Here is a 20,160-nt window from a genome sequence, read left to right as displayed (position 1 = left end):
GCTTAGCATGCATAAGGTCTTGGGTTCAACTCCCAGTACCTCCATTAAAATAAATAACTTAATCCCCCACCAAAATAAAGCATCTAGAAAATAGTGTAGGAGATATTTTAATGACTTTGAAGCGGCAAAGAGTTCTTAAACAGGACACAGCACTAAACATAAAAAAAGAGTTTTAAGTTAGACTTCAGTAAAATTAAGAATTATTTTTATCAAGAGATACCATTAAGAAAGTGAAAAGCCACATGGTGCGAAAATATATTTGCTATATCTATATCCACCAAAAGACTTGTATCTAGGGCATATAGAGAACAAAAACCAGTGGAGAAAACGGCAAAACCTCAATATTAAAATGTGCAAAAAAATTGAACAGGTGCTTCACACACAAAAAGAAAAATCCAAATAAGCTATGAAAAGTGGCTGAGCTCTTTAGTAATAATAAAAATACGTACTAAAACCACACTTGGAACACCATTAGACATCCACTAGAATAGTTAGTTGTTAAGTGATATGAAGCATTGGTGAGGGTAACATGCAATGGGGACTCTTACACATGGCCAGTGGGAATATAAATTCTTACAAATAATTTGAAAGTAGGCTTTTTGAATGAAAGTTATATATGTATATGTGTGTGTGTGTATATATGTACACACACACACATATACATACATACAAACACACACTCCCTGTGTACCTTTCAGAAGCTTCTACATCAGAGCACAAAAGGACATCCAGAAAATTCTCATAATCACTATTTGTTATAGCCCCAAATAGAAAATGACCCAAACACCTGTCAACAATAAATACATAACCATAAGTGGTGGCACATGCATACAAGTTGTATACTTTAAAGCAATAAAAATAAATATACTAGTTTACAGAAAACACTAGTGGATGAATCTTACATAATGTTGAGTGGAATGTACGGGACTAAAAATTTCAAAAGCAAAAAAACCAATCCATGGTGGCTGAATTTAGGATGGTGAATCCATCAAAGGGGTGCCATAGTATCTGGGAAGAAACCCAAAGTGGAACAGCAATGTTCTGTTTCTTGACTGGATGAAGGTTACATAGATGTGTTTACTTTGTGAAAAATCACTGAGCTGTATACTTAAGATATGTTCACATGTAAGCATGTATATTATATTTGCATTTTTTAAAAAAAATGTTTGCTTGCAAAAAAAGATATCCAAAGCCTAAGTATTTATCAGTAGGAGAATGGATAAAACAAATGATAGTATATTCAAACAATGGAATACAATTCAACAATAAAAAAGAATCAACTACTGATACAAGGATGAACCTCAAAAGCCTAATTTATACATTTCATTGTCAGGTAAATTTTAACTCAGAAGGTAAACAAAACTATAAGCAGGCATGTGCCCTAGGGGGAGGGGTGCTGAAGCCTTTGTCTCCTCAGACCTGTGCCATTACTGGCACATCTCGCAAGAAGAGAGGCAGGGCTCAGCCACAGCTACCATCTCCTCCTGTGCATATTGCCAGGGCGGGGGCAGGGCTGAGACCTGAATCTGCACGTGGGGGCCCCACAACCTTTTAGGCAGGACTGAGACTTGTTTATAGCCTGAGGCAGAGAGGATTTTTCTACCCTGACACCTCAGAGAACTTGTGCCGCCAAGGGAAACAAGGAGCTCAGATTTGGCACAGAGTGTAGGCGGGGCTGTTCCGTGGTCTTCCCTGAGCCCACCTACAGACCGCCTACCCGAGGCAGAGCAGGCAGCTGCACAGAGCAGCGGAGCGACCAGCACCAGGAGAGGGCAGGTGGGCAGCCACCCACCTTCCTGGCAGGAACACAGCACCTGACCACAGTGCTGGGACAGGGTGTGATCTGCCCACCTGCTTCCCCCTAAGCACAGCATCTGACTGTGGCATCAGGAGGGGGAGTGACCTGCCCACCCACTGGATAAGAGTTCAGCTCCTGACCTAGTGTTAGGAGGGGGCACAATCTGCTGGCCAACAGCCACTGAGAGCAGCACAGATGAGGGTGCCAACAGAAGGCCTATGAAACAGCAAGCTGAGTTCGTGAAGCAGGGCAAAGACACAAAGACCTCTCGATAAAATCATTAAGGGCACACCATCTCCAGGATAAGTAGGTAACTGCTACTCCTTAAGCCACGGTGCCAGAGAGATATGAGCAATGTGAAGAAGCAGAGAAACCACTCCCAATGAAAAGATCAAGAGAAATCCCCTGAAAGCATGAACAAAGAAATAGACATTGATGGTCTATTAAATCAAGATTTCAAAAAAGAGTGATCAAAGTACTGAAGGAACTAAAAGAAATAGTGTTTAGGTATATAAAATGTATCAAAAATGAAATAGAAACTATAAAGAAGAACTAGGTAGGATTAGTAAACTCATTGGCTGAGATGAGAGCTGACCTAGAGGCTGTGCAAAGCAGACAAGAAAATACAGAAGAATAAATAAGTGACCTAGAAGACAGGACAACAGAAAGCACCCAATCAGAACAGCTGAGAGAAAAACAAATGAAAAACAAAACAATATACGGGACCTATGGTGTAATATAAACTGTGCCAATGTATGCATAATAGGAGTTCCAGAAGGGGAAAAAGAACAAAGCGGATTGAAAAGGTATGGGAAGGACTCATGACTGAAAATTTCCCAAACCTAAAGAAGGAATCATATCCAAGCACAGGAGGCTCAGAGGGTCCCAAGCAGGAAGAACCGAAACAGACCCACACCAAGGCATATCCTAATCAAGATAGCCAGATTCAAGGATAAAGAAATGATCCTAAAGGTAGCAAGAGAAAAACAAAGAGTGAGTTACAAGGGAACCCCCATAAGGTTTTCAGCTGATTTTTCTACACTATTTACAACAGCTAAGACATGGAAACAGCCTAAAATGTCCATCAAAAGATGACTGGATAAAGATGTGGGATATTTATATGATGGGATACTATTCAGCCACAAAAACTGACTACATAACGCCATTTGCAGAGATATGGATGCTCCTGAAGAATGTTATTCATGGTGGAGCAGTACAGAAAGAGAAAGAGAAATACCATGTGAGATCACTCATGTGTGGAATCTTAAATATATGCAAGATCTTGTGGTAACTCACAGCAAAAAAAAAAGTGACAATGAATATATGTACGTTCATGTATAACTGAAAAATTGTGCTCTACACTGGAATTTGTCATAACATTGTAAAATGACTATTACTCAATAAAAAATGTTTAAAAATAAATAAAATAAAATATAACCTTTAAAATACTGTATAATGAGAGGTGTGATGTTCTAGTATCTGTTCTAAGAAGTACGTTAGACACACATAAGAATAGCCAATGGTCAGAAAGATCACATGTTATCAGCTACCACCCCATGCAAATTAATGACATTTAGCAGATATTCATATATGTGTGTAAATATATAAAATAGGTATTAGTCTATATGTAAATCAAATCAAATATATTATAATCTAATGTAAAATCATATCAGCAAAAGCACTGTGCTGACATAAGTGTCTTGGTGTAAACAGATTACAATTTTTTATTGAGTTGTCATAATGGGATAATATTGTGAACCAAGTGGAAATTGTAAAAAAAAGTTATCCAAAAAAAAAAAAATCCTGACTACATGAAAAGATGCAGTTACTATAAGGCCTTTCCCATTATTTACTATCAGTGTCAGAAAGTCTTGGAATAAGTTAGGAGAATTAAAAACTCTAACAAGACACAAGAATGCACTCTCTGTTAAAGAAAATAAACGAAAAGAAAAAAACAAATGAATAGACAATTAAGGTCCTACAGATAAAAATACCAATTTTTATGGGAAATAGCCTTAAAATAAAAAATAAGGAGATTATATTCTAATTTCACCTTTTGAATTAAGATATACAAAATTTAGCTGAATACCTTCGTATTTTGCACTTATGAAGAAAAAAATGTATTTGCAATGAAAAAGCAGCCATTACCCTGCCTTTTGAGTATTCTAAAGTTTTAGGTCTGAATATATTTCATCTTAAATGATCTTAAGCACTATGCAGTGGTTGGTGTTTTAAAAATACCACTGTGTGTGGAACTTTTAAAGTGCTTCAAAAAATTTATATTTTTGTAATAATTTAGCAATGGCCTGGATATTATTTTTAAGAAGACAACTCACCATGGAATACTGCAAGATTTTTTCAATGAGTTTATATTCACACATGTTTAAGATTGTCACTGTATTATGAGAAAATGTCAACCGTGGCAGTATTTTGACTTCAAAATGAGATAAGCTGAGAAGCATATTTTAAGTATAAACTAAATGATAGCACTCCTTTAAAGACAAGAAAGTAAAAGCATGGTAAACTCTGACTTTGACACACTTAAAATATAAAAATTAACATAATGTAATTTTACACACTTCTCTTTAACTCTCAGTACTTTCTCAGCCCCTTTCCCATTACACCCGCGTCCCCGCACCTGACCCTTGGTGTACACACCTCCGTTCACACGGGGGAAGGGGGGACCCGGGCGGTGAGGACCAGGGGCGCGGACACCCCAGCGGCCCCGATGGACACGGGCACTCACCCGCTCCCGGCGGGCGAGGAGAATAGTCGAAGCGGGCCCGCCAGCGCACCCGTCCCCTCCTGCCCTGCTGGCCGGGGCCCCAGCTCGGTCAGGTCCACACACACCCCGGCAGGAAGCGGGCTCAGGCCGTGGGAAACCGGCGTAACTTCAGACAGAGAGCGGGGAGCATCCTCCCGCAGACACGCAGGCAGCGGTGTCCCGGAGCCTCCTTGGCGCCGCCCTCTCAGCCCTGAGGAAAGCAAGCTCCGCCCCCAGGGAAGACGCTGGCTGCTGACGCGGACTGCGCATGCGCACCGCCACCTAAGACACGCTGGCTTCGTTCGCCCCCTGCAGGTCCTCGAGGGCGGTGCAGGATACTCGGAACTCACTGTAGAACACATGACCCCTCCCAGCCATGATGCTAAATCAATGGAAATCTCAGTGCCCTGGCCTCTTTTTTAATGGCACTGGTGATGCTCTCATCCAGCCATGCCTGCTCTCTTGCCTGGCACATGCCTCAGTCCTTGGAATCCCGCCTGAATCAGATTCTGTTCTGGAGGAAGGACAGGTGCAGAAGAATCTCAAAATTCCAGACTTAGAAGATGACCAGGAACCCAAACTCAACTCTGTCAACTCCCTGGGGTCCCCTGAGGAGTGTGGTTTTCTCAGAACCATCTGCCCTGTGTCAGGAGCAGACCAAACCTCAGGTAGCTTAGAGAGGCTATCATGCAGCACATGCTTTGGATGGTTCTCAGTTCTGACCTGCATGATCTTGAGACCCTTTTGTAACTCCTAACACTCTGTTTTCTCATACCTATAGTGATGGTTATTGATGACTGAGTTAAACCTCTTACAATGCTGAGGTGCTATTGTTCCTTGGATAACAGAATATTTTGAAGGGATCAACTGTTTATCACTTCCCCCTAATGAAGTATGTTTTTAAAACTAGAAATTTTTCAGGGGGCACTCAGGTCCTCCTCTTGCACCAGTTCCTGAGGTGTTGGCAGTTTCTGCTCTGAGCTCCAGATCCTGATCCTGCCGGTGGTCTATGGTGATGCCAGTGTGTACATGCTCTTCCTTTTGCACCGGTGTGGAAAGGAGACAGCCCTTCCCCTACATGAGGCTGCAACACGCTGACACTCAAAGCAGGCACAATGAAGAACCAGCTAGAGTCCCCGGTACCAGCTGTCCCAGGTAGAAACGTCACCTTCACCACAGTGTTCCTGTGCTCCTATCAGGCCTTCACTACTCCCAGCAGGCCATGCATGAGCAGTGTGACAGTGTGACACCTGCACAGCATGGTGGTGATGATCCCACCTTATCTGTTTCTTTTTGGAATGTCCCCACACCTCTCTGAGCTTCACTTTGCTCTTCTCACAGGCAGAGTTGTACAGGCATGAACCTCACAGGGTTATGGTAGGTAGTCACGGTAGCTGCTCACCCAGTGGCAGGCTCTGCCGAGAGGGCTGCTGGGAGTGCTGTGTGTCTTCACACTTGTCCTTCACTCTCCCCAGTGAAAACACTCTTGGCCTTATCCTTCCCTGGTCTGCGGCCTTTCTGTGCTTGCAAAAGAACATGGAAACTATCTGCAAAGAAGTTTTGAGGTTCTGTCCATCTGGTCCAGGAAATGCTGACTCTCCGTGATGTGCTGTTGGGTGGGCTCTCATGGGAGGGGCTTGGGCAGGACTTCCCTTTGCAATAAGCTGCCCCACCCAGCCCTTTCCATGATCCAGACTCCTGGGACCAGGGTGCAAATCCCCAGCTCCGCACTTGTCAACCATGTGACCTGGGCAACTTTCTCAAACCCAAGCTTTGTCCACCCACGGTTAGCAGAGATGGGGGATAACAGGATGTCCCGCACAGAGTGTCTGTGCAGATTAAGTGAGGTAGAACAGACAGAACAGTGGTGGGGCCTGGCCCATTGGTTGACAGAAGGGAGCTCACCATGTGCAGCAAGTTCCATGGGTCACCCAGCAATCTGCCCAGAGGCTTAGCCACTCCATCGCTATCATGCATCTGAAGTCCACTTAACCACATGGGAGAGAAACAAACACATATTCTGAGTGTAGCTACCACAGGGAAAATTGCATCTGAGCGGGGAGTAATACCAGAGGGTGATCAGGATGGGGGAAGATGCCCCCTGGGTTTGAGCAGACTGGAGCTGCCCTCCAGAGCCTGGGGTTAGTGAGGATGGGCTTGTAGAAATGCCCCTTTCCTTTACCCATCAATGCTGGGTCCTGCGGGTACTGAGTCCCATAATCGGTGTGCTGCTTGGGTCCTCAGCACAGAGAAAAACCCAGGGGTTCCCACAAGGCTTCGGCCACATCCTCTGCTTCCTGAACTCCCACTCTGGTGACCCCACCTGGGATGCAGAGATGAGGTGGGGCAGGGACCTGTGCTGTCAACATCACTGCTCTACCCTGGGAATCTGGCACACAGTAGGTGCTTGGTAAGACATTGTTGAATGAACAGCAATACTGGGCCAAGTTTCTGTGGGTGTCTGTGCCCCCAGATCAGGGACCCCTCAGGGCCCACCTCACAAGTGACATGAAAATAATAATCCCACCAGGAGCAATAACAGTTCCTCAGAATAAATGGGCTTTTCCAAGCACTCTCCACCTGTTGCAAAGGCCTCCAAGCAGGGAAGTGGGCTGTCAGGGGCAGCACTGCACTCTCCACTGTAACAAGGAGAAAGCCAAGGGCCACAGAGAGGAGTGCCTTTCCAGTGTCACTGCTCACTTTCCCACCTTTTGGGAGACCAGGAGGCTTTTCTACTACATTCTGGCTCTGAAGCCCCAATACTGTGTGGACATGCCTCCCTCCCCGGAGCAAGGAACCACTAAGTGACCTGTCACTTGTCACCAAGCAGACAGGCTCATTCCAGCTCATTGTGCCACCAGCAGGTTGTGCTAGAAGCAGAATCCTCTGGGAGACATCACACTCTCCCAAGCTGGAAACAGGTGAACAGCTCACAGGTTTCCTGAAGAGGATGGTCACATGGCCTTGATCTGGCCGATCAGCATTTTCCATCCTCCCTGGCCACTGTGATTGGCTCAAGGCTGGGCACCAGCCCAATCAGGCTCCACGGAGGTCAGGCCTAGTTGCTGGAATCCTGGGAGCAGAGAAGTTCTATTTCAGTTGGGAGTTGAGGGGTGGTGATGTCAGCCTGTGGCAGTTGGTGACTATCTTGCTTTATAAAGGCAGAGCCATGTGAAGATGACACCAGTGGCAGAGCCCAGAGGTGGGGAAGGATGACTTTTGTTGATGTCACTGAGCACCAGGTACAGACCTGCCTGAAGCTATCTCCCTGTGGACGTCTCAGTTAGTCATTCTCTCCTGCCCTGTTTGCTTCTTAAAGCCACTTTGGTTTTCTGTCACTAGTTTTAAGAAAAAGTTTGACTATTCCTTCAAGCTGGCTAAATGGAGACCCTGGAACTGCAACAGTGAGGTGACAGGCAACAATGTGGCAAATAGACTCCAGAGGCCTCTGTTCAAACAGGGGATTGTAAATGACAAGGGAGAGTACACATGGCCTCAGTGAACAGATTTGCTACTGGTAGCTCCCAGTTCCTGGATATTAGAGTGCATGCACTCAGCCAAGTCTCAGCTCTGCTGTCACACCTGCTAACCCACAACTCTCCTCTCCCACCTGCCAGGCCTAGGGGGGCTGGACACCCCCGGGCACCTGAAACAGCCCAGGGCTTTGTGTAGTAATTTACACAGGCTGCCCCCAGTTCTGAGGGTGAGGGTGACTGGGTTCCAGTTTACAGAGAAAACAGACTAGACGTTCTCACTGGTGAGATGTGGGGGTGGGACCCCAATCTACCATCTGACCTATGACTTCGGAGTGGACAGCCTCCCCACCCTCAGCCAGGATGCTTGCTAAGCCTCGGGGCTCAGGAGTCCTGTTCCCTCCATCACCCCTCCTGGAGGTGAGAGTGGGGGGCTCTTCTCTATACAACATTCACCCCTGCAGGGGCACACGTGTGACCTCACAGTCTGTCATCCCTTCCTTATGACCTGGACCTCCTTGATGTGTGAGCACTGCAGATCATGGGTGCACACGTGGGCAGGTGCACCATGACTGAGAGGACAGCACTCCAATTTAAGCCCCCTCCATGCTCAGATGATTACATCCTGGAATTGAGGGGTTCCCAGGGGTCAGGTGGCCAATTCTGGCCTTAGGGGCAAATTCTTATCACCCAGGGGGCTAATTTTTAAATTAAATTACACATTTACAATTCAATAGTCAAGCCCCTTTCTAGGCAGCCTTGTAGCCTCTCAGCTTTTACCCCTCGCTGTGACCATGTTCTAAGCTTCAAATTGAGTGCCATTATGGACATGAACATGTCCCTGTCATGTGTCACCTTCACAGTAAGCGGCCACCCCAAACTCCCCTCCCTTCCCCTTGTCAATATCTCCACACAGGGAGTAGGGTCCTTTTGATGCAGTTGTGCAAATGTGCGAGCTAAGGGTTTAGAATGTCCAGGCTAGGAGGGGTCTTCTCCACATGGCAGGGCAGGTGGGCTGGCAGGGGGTGATGGTTCACTTGTAAAACCTCAGCTGGTTTCAGGCAGTGACCACAGACTGGCAGCCAAGGGCTCAGCTGGTGCAGAGTAAGCGGATTAAATGCGTTCACCCAGACGCCTTGGGAGTGGCAGCCCTGGAGTACGACTACAAGTGAGGAAGGTGGAGGGTCCCCAGTGCCTGGACCTCCAACTTCTAAAAATCAGGACTGAGATGTGGCTTTGAAATCAGAACACTGGAATTCAAAGCTTCCCCCACCACTTTGTCAATAATTCAGAGCAAATCAGCCTCAGTTTTCTCACGTGTAAAATGAGAACTTTGAAGCCTCTCCCTCTGAGGGTGTGGAGGGAAGTAAATGCGGTGACAGCAGAGCACAGGAGCTGTCTGGGCTGAGCCTGCATACAGGCAGGCCTTTGTTGCTGCCATGACCACTGTCTTCCAGGGCAGGGTCTGCACTCGTTCCCTGTGAAGGTCCAGACAGTAAACATTCTAGGCTTTGAGGGACCTACAGTCTCTGTCACAACTACCACCCTCTGCTGTTGGAGGGCAAAGGCAGCTCCTGCAGTAGGTAGTCCAGGCTCGCACCCCCGCTTCCTGACATAAGTATTCCTGAGATACAATTTTCACATAACTTTGTTGGCTTTAGGTGTGCAGCATAATGACTTGTTACATGTGCATATTGTGAAATGATCAGTTCATTAACTTTACTTGACGTCTGTCATCACCCATAGTGACACACTATTTTCCTTGTGATGAGAAATTTTAAGAGGTACTCTCTTAACTAACAAATGCACAACGCAGTGCTGTTAACTACAGTCACCTTGCAGTACATTATGTCCCCAGGACTTGTTTATCTTCTAACTGGAAGTTTGTACATTTTGATTATCTTCCCGAATTTCAATCACCCCCTGACTCACCTCTGGCAACCACCAACCTGATCTCTGTTTCTATGTGTTTCGGTTTATTTTGTAGATTCCACATATAAATGAGATCATAGGTATTTGTCTTTCTGTCTTATTTATTTCACTTAGCATAATACCCTGAAGGTCCACCCAAGTTGTCACAAATGGCAGTATTTCACTTTTTTAATGTCTGAATAAGATTCCATTTTATATACATATATATGCATCACGTTTTCTGTACCCATTCATCTGCTGATGGACACTTAGGTTGTTTACATATCTTGGTTATTGTAAATAATGATACAGTGAACATGAGGGTGCAGTTGTCTCATTGACATAGTGATTTCATTTCCTTTGGATATATTTCCTGCAGTGGACTTGCTGGATCATATGGAAGTTCTAATTTTAAATTTTGGGGGAGCCTTCTTACTCTTTTCCCGAGTGATAGCACCAATTTACATTCCCACCAACATTGCACAAGTTTCCCTTTACTTCACACCACCACCATCACTTGTTATCTCTTGTATTTTGATGACACCCACCCTGACAGGTGAGAGGGGGTATCTCATTGTGGTTTTGATTTGCATTTCCCTGATGGTGAGTGATGTTGAGCACCTTTTCATGTACCTGATAGACATCTGTGTGCCTTCTTTGGAAAAATGTCTATTCAGTTCCTCTGCCCACTTTTTAAATCAGATTGCTTGTTTTTTGCTGTTGAATTGTAAGAGTTTTTTATATGTTTTGGGTGTTAACCCCTTATCAGATATATAGTCTGAAAGTACTTTCTCCCCTTCTGTCTGTTATCCTACCCTCTGCTTTCTGGATGACAGGGGTCCAGGCACTTGGGAATCTCTGCTTCTCACGTGTTTCCAATGGTGGGTGGGTGAGGGCTGTGTTCTGATAAAAGTGTGCACAACCGTGGGTCACTACCCCTTAGTTTAGAAGGTGGGCTCTGAAGAGTGCAGTGTGGGCAGGGATGTTTCCCTGAAGTCATCATTTGGATGGTCATGTGCTCTGGAACTCACATCATCTAGCCTGGGTGTGATGGGGGAATTTGCAAAGGGAGGACCTTGTAGCTAAGACACTGACCAGGTGATCTTGTGTCTTGTTGGAAGGACCTGGAAAAAAAGTTGTGTGGAACAGGGACTCCTCCAGGTCACAAGGCTCAGTTCAGACTTCTGGGATGCAGAGACCTGCTCAGAGCCACTGTCACTGAGGAGGGAAGGGCCTCAGGCAGGAGGGAGGAGTTGCTGGATTTCACTTGCCCTGTTTGTCAAGTTTCAGCTCTGGTGATGTGTGGAACATGGGCTTAGCTTTGGGAATGTAAGAGGAGAGGTTCCTGGGGAAGGGCTGACTTTTTCCTCTGATTGAGGTCCTACTGTGTGCCAATCACAGCAGTCCTCTGAGTCAGGGCTGGAAAGCCAGGCACAGAGAGGTCAGGGAGTTTCCAAGTCACACAACATTAGGGGCATCATTAGGGTCTGATGCAGACCTGACGCCCAGCCCACATTCTCTCTCCTTTCTCAGGACCATCATGATCCCACATGTCAGAATCACCCAGAGAGGCCCAGGTATGGGCACTGGGACCTTTCCTGCCTAACATGCCAGGAGCCTTAAGAGGGACGACAAGACACTTCCTGAGTCCATGATGCCCAGAGGCTGCTCTTAGCAAGAGGCTCAGCACACACTCCTGGATGAATCCTAGCTCTGTCCTGAGTCACTCTGTCCTCCCTGCCTCAGTTCTTCTGCCCACATGGGGCTGCAAACAGCAGCCACTTCACAAGGGTCTATGGAACCTCCAGGATCCTGGAAGCAGCGCCCTCACACAGGGAGCACGGTCTCCTTAACTTTTCCTCACCTCTTTGCTGGATGTAGAGTCCCAGAGGGGCACTGGCTTGTCCCAATTCTCACCCCAGATCAGGGTCCAGCAGGGGGTGGTGTCCAGGCTGGACTCTGTCCTCTGCCCCTTTTGGGGACCCTCATTCATTGCCCCTTTGCTGCCTGGACACTGTCTTCCAGGGGCCACTCTGTGCCTCCCACACCTACCTAGCATCCACCCACCCTGGGTTACTCCAGCGCCCTCTGGCCCTTGGCCACACACCTACTCCGTGTTGAGTGGAAATGAGGTGACCGACATGCTGGGCCTCCTGGACAGTCTGGAGGAGCCCGATATCCCCAACCTGCCCACCACACCAGGTGCCCAAGATGGGGAGAGGGTGTGCCTCCATTCATACTCTGATTTGCTCAGATTCTCAGCACCTACTTTGCTGGGTGGATATGGGGGCAGAGGTATGATGTAAAAGCAGGAGACATGGACAGCAGACCATGAGAAGGGGGCTAGCCCAGGCTGGTCTCATAACCCCCTTAGATTTGACTTTATCATCTTTAAAGTGGGACAGACTCTTGTGAGGTGAGCAGGATCCTGACCCATAGCCAGGCACTGTCCTACACACCTTAGAGAAGCTTACTGACTCCTCATGAAAATCTGTGGGGCAGGGACAGGCATTATCACCCATTTCTGCAGAAGTAACTGAGGCGCAGAGAGAACAGCTGAGGTGACCACCCCAGATTACAGAGCCCAGGTCATCTGGTTCCAGTGTCCAGGCTCATGGTAAGTGCCCATTCTGGGTTTTCCTCCTCCCTTCATCCTCCACTGGGACCCATGGCCGCAGCCTCATCTCAGTGTGATTGTTCATGGGGAGCAGGGTGGTTGCACTGAGGGCCCGTTTCTCTGAGGACTGCTTTCCCAGAAGGCTCAAGGGGTTGACTGTATTCACTACTGGACACCCAGGCCTGGGCCCAGGCCAGCCACACTGCAAAGCCTGAATCAGTGATTGTTGAGTGAATACCTGAACCTCTGCGTGTATCTGCATGTTGCCCCCATTTCCTCATCTCCACAGCTGGCTACCCGGCCAAAACGTTGTGTAATCAGGCCTGGGCCAGGGACAGTCAAGGGGACCAGAGCTGCTCAGCTGGGGACAGGAAGCCTCAGGGGCCCTGTGGCTGTCCCAAGCACCTCCTGGGGCAATTCACAGGGAAGCCCAGACAGCTTCCAGGAACAGCAATCAGGTCCCAATCCCAGGGGTATAGGGTAGGTCTTGAGGGGTGTTCCTGAGACTGACTTTGTGTATGAAGGGGGCCTGGGGGTCAGGCTGCTTTCAACGTCCATTCCAGGCCCACACCCCTGCTGGCAGCATGGAGCTAGTCATAAAGGACACAGGTCGTGGGGCCAAGGCTATAGCAGGGCTCTGCTCCCTCTCTGTGGCTCAGTGTCCTCATCTGTAACAGAGAACTAGTAACAGGGCCATGGGAGGGCTCACTGAGACCCTCCTCTGTGGCTTTGGTTGGACACTGCCCTCTCTCTGCTCAGTGCCCTTCTCTGTAATAGAGAACTAGTAACATTTTTCTTAGCCCGTTTTGGCCCCATTTTTCTGAGTCTCTTTCTACATTGGGCCCAGGGCTTTCACAGAGATCACAGACTTGGGATGTAATCAGAGTGTGGTCACAGCCCTAGTGGTCTCAATTGAGGCCAGAGGAGCTTCAGGGGGGGTGGGAATCCAGAACTGCTTCATGGAGGAGGTAAGATCTGAGCTGTGTCCCCAAGGATGAGCTGTCATCTAGCTGAGGCCTGGCATTGAGCAGGACCCATGTACATGGTTAATGAGGGTGTGAATGAATGGATGGGCACCCCTCTAACAGAGAGTGAGGGGGAAGTCCCCTAGGCCAAAGCAGGAAACACAGGGCACCCTGGGGGAGCAGAGGGCGGGGCTGCAGTGTGATGCCTGCCTCACCCTTTATGGGTGTCTTGCCACCACTTTAGCGTGTGTTCTGGTGGATTTAGAGCCCTTTCCTCTCCTCTGCTAAAGTATCCTGCTCTTCATTCCCAGCAACATCCGCCTGTGTCACCTCAGTGTCCCCAAGTGGACCTGGACCTGTCTTGTGGGAGATTGTGAAGAGGGATTTGGTGTGCATCCCAAGAATGAAGTGGGAGGGAGAGGATAATAGGGACCTCCATAGGGGATCATGGGCTGGGAGACATCGGAGGGGTGGGGAAGGCAGAGCCTCAGAGCTGTAGGATCCTGCTAGTGGTGGCTCCTTCACGAGGGGCTTCACAGGAAGGAAGCAAACATGGGGTAAAGGCAGAGCTCAGTTTGGGGCTTGCTGACATGGAACAGCTCATCACAGAGATGTCCAGAGGAGCTGGATGTAGGGAACGAAGATGCCACTGATGTCAGGGTCAAAGCCTGAGACCCAGATGTGGTGGGGCGGTGGTGCAGGGGAAGGGGCTTGAGGATATCAAGATGTTCATTCATTGGGGTCCTCAGGGTGGGGACCTTCATGTTCATTTCATAGCCACCTGGTGCCTGACAGAGTTAGGCTTAGGGAGGTCAGAGTAGACACGTGCCGATAACCTAGATTCTCCTCTTTCCACATAAAGTCCCTGGTGTGAAGCCAGCAGGCACTCTTCAGAGTCATACACCCTCACCCATGGGCTCTCTGTGTGCCTAGAGCCCAGTGGCCCCTTACCTCCCACTCCCCACTGCAGGACCCTTTGCACACCTGCATTTCCACAAGCTATAAAACATCTTCTCTTGCTGTGTGTTTACCCTATGAAACCTCATTGCCCCAGGAAGAGAGAACTCACATCCTTCCCTTATTAAATTGGTAAAGCCTTTTGTTCAGAGAAGCCCCTGACAGATCTCACAACCAACAAGGTACCTGTGCATGAATTGATCATGCAGCCCCCTCCTCCTTGTGTGCACAGCACCCCCCCAATAACAGACCCCACACACTCAACATTGGCTCTCGTGTAGGCACCTCTTGCCTGTGTGGCCTGATGTTGCCTATAGCAGTGTCCCTATTGAACTTTCCTAAACCCTTCTCAGACGCTGGTAATTCTTTACCAACCCAAGTAATTAGCCTGCCATTGTGCCCACAACACCTGAAACAGAGTTGACTAAATTATGCAGACTGATGATGCAGGTTAATTTGCTATAAAGGTGAAATCAAGGTTTACAAATGAAAGCAACATACATACTCAAGGCAGGACTAAGAACTCACACGGATAACTAAGACCCTCCACATACATCCCACTTTGCCCTTAGGGCCTTTGGGATGGCTGCTCTTTCAGCCAGGCTCTGTCTCCCCCTGCTTCTTAAACACCTCCAGGAATCTGCTCAAATATCCTCCCTGACCTTATTTTTCTCCATGGAACATATCACCTCCGGACATTGTGTATATTTTACTTAATTTTCTCTGTGTCCCCCACCAGGCTGTCTGCTGCATGAGGATGGAGACCTGACTGCTTCACTACCTGCTGTGCCCGGTATCTGGAACCCACCCAACACAGTAGGACCTCAGAGATTGTGTGACGGGTGTGTGATCACTGTAGGCCACAGACAAAAGCCTTCCCAGCAGTCATGGTAAGAGTCATTCATACTCTACTTACTGAGCCCTACTGTGTGCTGGTTACTGACCTGGGTGGGAGGCATGCAGTGGATTAGACACAGTGAGCACACACAGCATGTTAGGAGGGACCTGTGCTCTGGAGAGCACATAAGGCTGGGGGAAGTCAGGAGTGCAGGAGTGGAGGAGAAGAGGGCCAGGTGGAGACAGTGGTGCCAGAGGAGACAGAGAGGTGGGGCCCAGGTCGTGTAGGGCTTTATGGCTCCTGTGAGGGCTTTTCCTCAGGGCAGCGGAACCATGGCTGGGTACGGAGCAGGGGCCCGTGTCCTGAATGCTATGCAGGAAATGGAGCAGGTGTCTGCTGGGGAGATGTGCTTGGAGGAGGCTGTCCCTGTAGACTGTGCAGGCAGAGAAGGCTCCTCTGAGGAGGTGACATCTGAGCTGAGCCCTTGTATGGACCGTGTTTCCACCTTCTGTAGACTGGATGCTTTCATCTGCCCTGCAGCCCTGTGCAGGACACACCCTGTTCTCAGTCACCTGGACTTGGCCTCCTGCCTCCCTTGTGGGCCCTCCCACCCCAGAAGGAGTCCTTCTAGATCTAACTCACTACCTCCTCCACTGGACTTGGACTCACACTGAGCCACTGTCCACCTGCCCAACTCACCCAGAGTCAAGTCCAGAAACTTGGGGGAGCCCCTCCACCACAGAGCCCATGAACTTACTCAAATGGCCAGTCCTCAGCCTGCTCACATGCCTCACACTCCCCTCCTGCAGAAACCCTGTGACAGATCATGTCCACAGCACCCTGCTCCTCCGATCCTGACCCCAGGCTTTCCCATGGGGTGTGACCCCGCATGGGTTGCAGTCCCCTCCTCCAGTCTGGTGAGTAGAAACTACCTTTACTTTTTTCTTTTGTTAATATATTTATTTTTTTAATTTTTATTTTATTGAGTTATAGTCAGTTTGCATTGTTGTGTCAATTTCCAGCATAGAACATAATTTTGTCAATTGTGTTTACTCTTTCAAGAAACCATCTCTTGGCTTGATTTTTTTCAAATGTTTCTTATATCTCTATTTTATTTATTTCCTCCCTGATCTTTATTATTTCCTTCCTTCTGCTTACTTTTGTTATTTTTGCTCTTCTTTTTCTAATTCTTTTAGGTGGTAAGTTTGATTGTTTATTGCAGTTGTTCCTCGTTTTTGAGGTAGACCTGATTCTCTCGCTATAAACTTCCCTCTAAGCACTGCCTTTTCTGGATCCCATAGGTTCTCTATGGTTGTGTTTTCATCATCATTTGTCTGAATGTGTTTTTTATTTCTTCTTTGATTTCATCATCCACCCATTTTTTTTTTAAAGTAGTATGTTGTTTAACCTCCATACTGTCATTTATTTCTCCTTTATTTTTCTGTAGTTCATTTCTAGTTTCATGGTATTGTGGTCAGAAAAAGTTGCTTCAAATATTTTCTATCTTCTTCAAATTGTTAATACTTCTTTTGTGACAAAGTATATGATCTATCCTAGAAAATGTGGTATGTGCACTTGAGAAGAATGTATGTTCTATTTTAGGGAAATATAATGTTCTGAAAATATTACCCAAGACAAATTGTTCTATTGTATCATTTAATTTCTATGTTGTCTTATTAATTTTATGTATGGAATATCTGTCCAGTGATGTTAATGGATTGTTAAAGTCTTCTACTGTGATTGTGTTCCGATCAAATTTTCCCTTTTTATCTGTTAGTATTTTCTTGTTATCTGTTATGTATTTAGGTGCTCCTATGTTGTGTTCATATATGTTAATGAGTGAAATATCTTCATCTATGACTCCTGTAATCATTATAAAATGTCCTTCTTAATCTTTCTTTATAATCTTTGTTTTAAAGTCTATTTTATTTGAAATCACTGTTGATATTCCTGTTTCTGGTCATTTCCATTTGTGTGGAATATCTTTTTCAATCCTCTCACTTTCAATCTATGTGTGTCCTTCTCCCTAACGTGGGTCTCTTCTATACAGCGTATTGTAGATACTTGCTTTATTATCCACTCTGCACTCTATGTCCTTTGATTAAAGCATTTAGTCCACTGACATTTATATTAATTATTGATAGAAATGTGTTTATTACACTTTGAACTTTGTCTTGCAGTTCATTTTGTATTTCCTCTTTGTTCCTTACTTTTTCTTTTTGTGGTTTGATAATTTTCCTTTTTATTATCTTGGTGTCTTTTTAGTTTTGTGACTCTATTGTAACTTTTTGGCTTGTGGTTAACCTACTTTGTACATATATTAACCCATTACTATATCTGTTTGTTTTAAACAGATAGTAATATAAGCTCAAACCCATCCTACCAAGAACAAAAAAGAGAGAGAGACAGAGAGAAAGAGAGAGAGAGAGAAACCTGTATATTTTCTTGCTCGCCTCTCCCACGCTTAATGATTTAGATGCCCTCTTTTATGATTTCATGTTTATTCTGTTGTAATTCATTGTAGCAATCACCTTTCCAATTATGGTTTTCTCCTTTTTGTAGCATCCTGCTTCTTTTCTATTTAGAGTAGGTCTTTCAATATTTCCTTTAGCATAGGTTTAGTGTTGCTAACTTCTTTTAGTTTTTGCTTGTCTGTGAAGTTCTTTATCTCTCCTTCTATTCTAAAGGATACCCTTGCTGGATAAAGTATCCTAGGCTGCATCATTTTTTCATTCAGGACTTTGAATATACCTTGCTTCTCCCTTCTGGCCTTTACTGTTTTTGTAGAGAAATCAGCTGAAAGTCTTATGGGGGTTCCCTTGTATCTCATTCTTTGTTTTTCTCCTGCTGCCTTTAGAATCATTTCCCATTCTCAACCCTGGTCATCCTGATTGTAATATGTCTTGGTGTGGGTCTGTTTGGGTCCTCCTTGTTTGGGACGCTCTGTGTTTCCTGTACTTGGATATCTGATTCCTTCTTTAGGTTTGGGAAGTTTTCAGTCATGATTCCTTCAAATATCTTTTCAATCTCCTTTGTTCTTTCTTCTCCTTCTGAGACCCCCATTATGAGTAGGTTGGCATGCTTTATGTTATTCCATAGGTCCCTTATATTGCTTTCATTGGTTTTTATTTGTTGTCTCTCAGCTGTTTTGTTGTCCTGTCTTCTAAGTCACATATTCATTCCTCTCAATTACCCAGCCTACATTTTACATCCTTTACCTCAACTCTCATCTCAGCAAATGAGTTTTCCAATTTTCACTGGCTCCTCTTTAGAGTTTCAATTTCGTTATTTGACATATTCTCTGTCTCTATACACAATCTCTTTTAGTTTCTTCAGTACTTTGATCACTCCTTTTTTGAAATCATCTAGTAGACTATCAATGTCTATTTCATTGATTGTTCTTTCAGGGGGTTTATCTTGTTCTTTTAATTGAGACAGGTTGCTCTGCTTTTTTATCTTGCTTATATCTCTCTGGCACTATGGCTTATGGAGTATCAATTATCTACTGTGGTCTTTTAAGAGTTTACTTATTTATATAAAATGGATGCAGAAATAAAACTAAGCACAAAGAAATTAGTTTTAAAAGCAGTATAATCAATAACAGAAGAACATATTGAAACAAGATAACAATTGAGTTGGGATGAATTTTTAAAATATTAAAGGAAGAAAAAATATTTGACAACAGAGTATAATCACAACAGAAGAAAAAAACAAGGATAAAAATGAAATTAGACAAATTGAAAGATAATAATAAAAGTATTTTAAAAGAAAATTTTAAAAGGGATTAAAAATAGAAATATAAAAATTATTTAAGAAGTAACATTTAAAAAGTAAAAGAAAATGGAACAGAAAAAGAAAAGAGTATGTTCCCGTGGAGATTGTGTGCCCTTAGTAATTTTATCAAGAGGTCCTTCTTAAATATGTGTGGTTACCAAGTCTTACTTCTGTGCCTTTTGTCTGTTATCCCTTTGGTTAATGATGTGGCCATTAACCTGTTAACCAGAGCCTACCCTGGCTATTGAATGGGGACTCCTCTTTGTTTTGTGGTTGTCACAGCTCCTGCCCTTGCCTTGCTTCATGAACTCAGCTCGTTGTTTCCAGAGACCCTCTGGTCACACCCTTGGTCTGTGCTGCTCCCAGTGCCTGTAGGTAGACATGTCACATCTCCTCCCAGTGCTGCATCTTGGTGCTGCACTCCTGCATGGTAGGTGGGCAGGTTGTGCCCCTTCCCAATGCCGTGTCCAGGTGCAGCAGTCCTCCACAATAGTTGGGTTGGTTGCTCCCATATTCAGTGCAACTCCCCACTCCACATCTGTTCCACACTCTGTGGGTGGGCTTGAGGCAAATGGCCACACCAGCCCTAGTCCCTGCTCTTTGCCAGAACTTTGCTCCTTGTTCATTTGTCTTAGAGGTGTGAGTTCATAGAGGCACCAGGACAGAAACTTCCTATATGTCTGGGGATGTAAACAAGTCTCAGTCCCACCTATGAGGTTGCAGAACTGCCAGGTACATATTCAGGTTTCAACCCCATGTCTGCCTGGGTGGGTATGATGGCTGTGGCTGAGCCTCATCTCTCTTATTCTGAGAAATCACCAGTTATGTTGCCATGAGTCAGCAGAAACAAAGGACGAAACACCCCTTCCCCCAGGCAAGCCAGCAATATTGCTTTGCTTTATTTTTTTTCTTATTTTATGGGAGGCCCAGGCTGTTTTGACCTGTATACAATCCAAGCAGATGTCCACAGCACACTGCAGTCCCCCAGGGTTACCTATGTACAGTCATCCAGAGTCTGCCTGGATCCAGCAGCCTGTCCCTTCCCATCCCTGATTCACTTCTA

At 45.9% G+C, this 20,160-nt stretch overlaps 1 long non-coding RNA gene across 1 annotated transcript; it reads left to right on the top strand.

Moving 5' to 3' along the window:
• Positions 1–12,288: 12,288 nt before the first annotated feature.
• On the top strand, positions 12,289–19,628 carry LOC140692820 (uncharacterized). Its single transcript, XR_012068424.1, has 4 exons — positions 12,289–12,563; positions 15,225–15,375; positions 16,133–16,240; positions 19,380–19,628. It is a non-coding gene; the product is annotated as an uncharacterized lncRNA (long non-coding RNA).
• The last annotated feature ends 532 nt before the right edge of the window (positions 19,629–20,160 follow it).

This window comes from Vicugna pacos, unplaced genomic scaffold (assembly GCF_048564905.1).
Source record: "Vicugna pacos unplaced genomic scaffold, VicPac4 scaffold_18, whole genome shotgun sequence".
Lineage (NCBI taxonomy): Eukaryota > Metazoa > Chordata > Mammalia > Artiodactyla > Camelidae > Vicugna > Vicugna pacos.
This window is presented reverse-complemented; position numbering and strand designations above follow the sequence as displayed.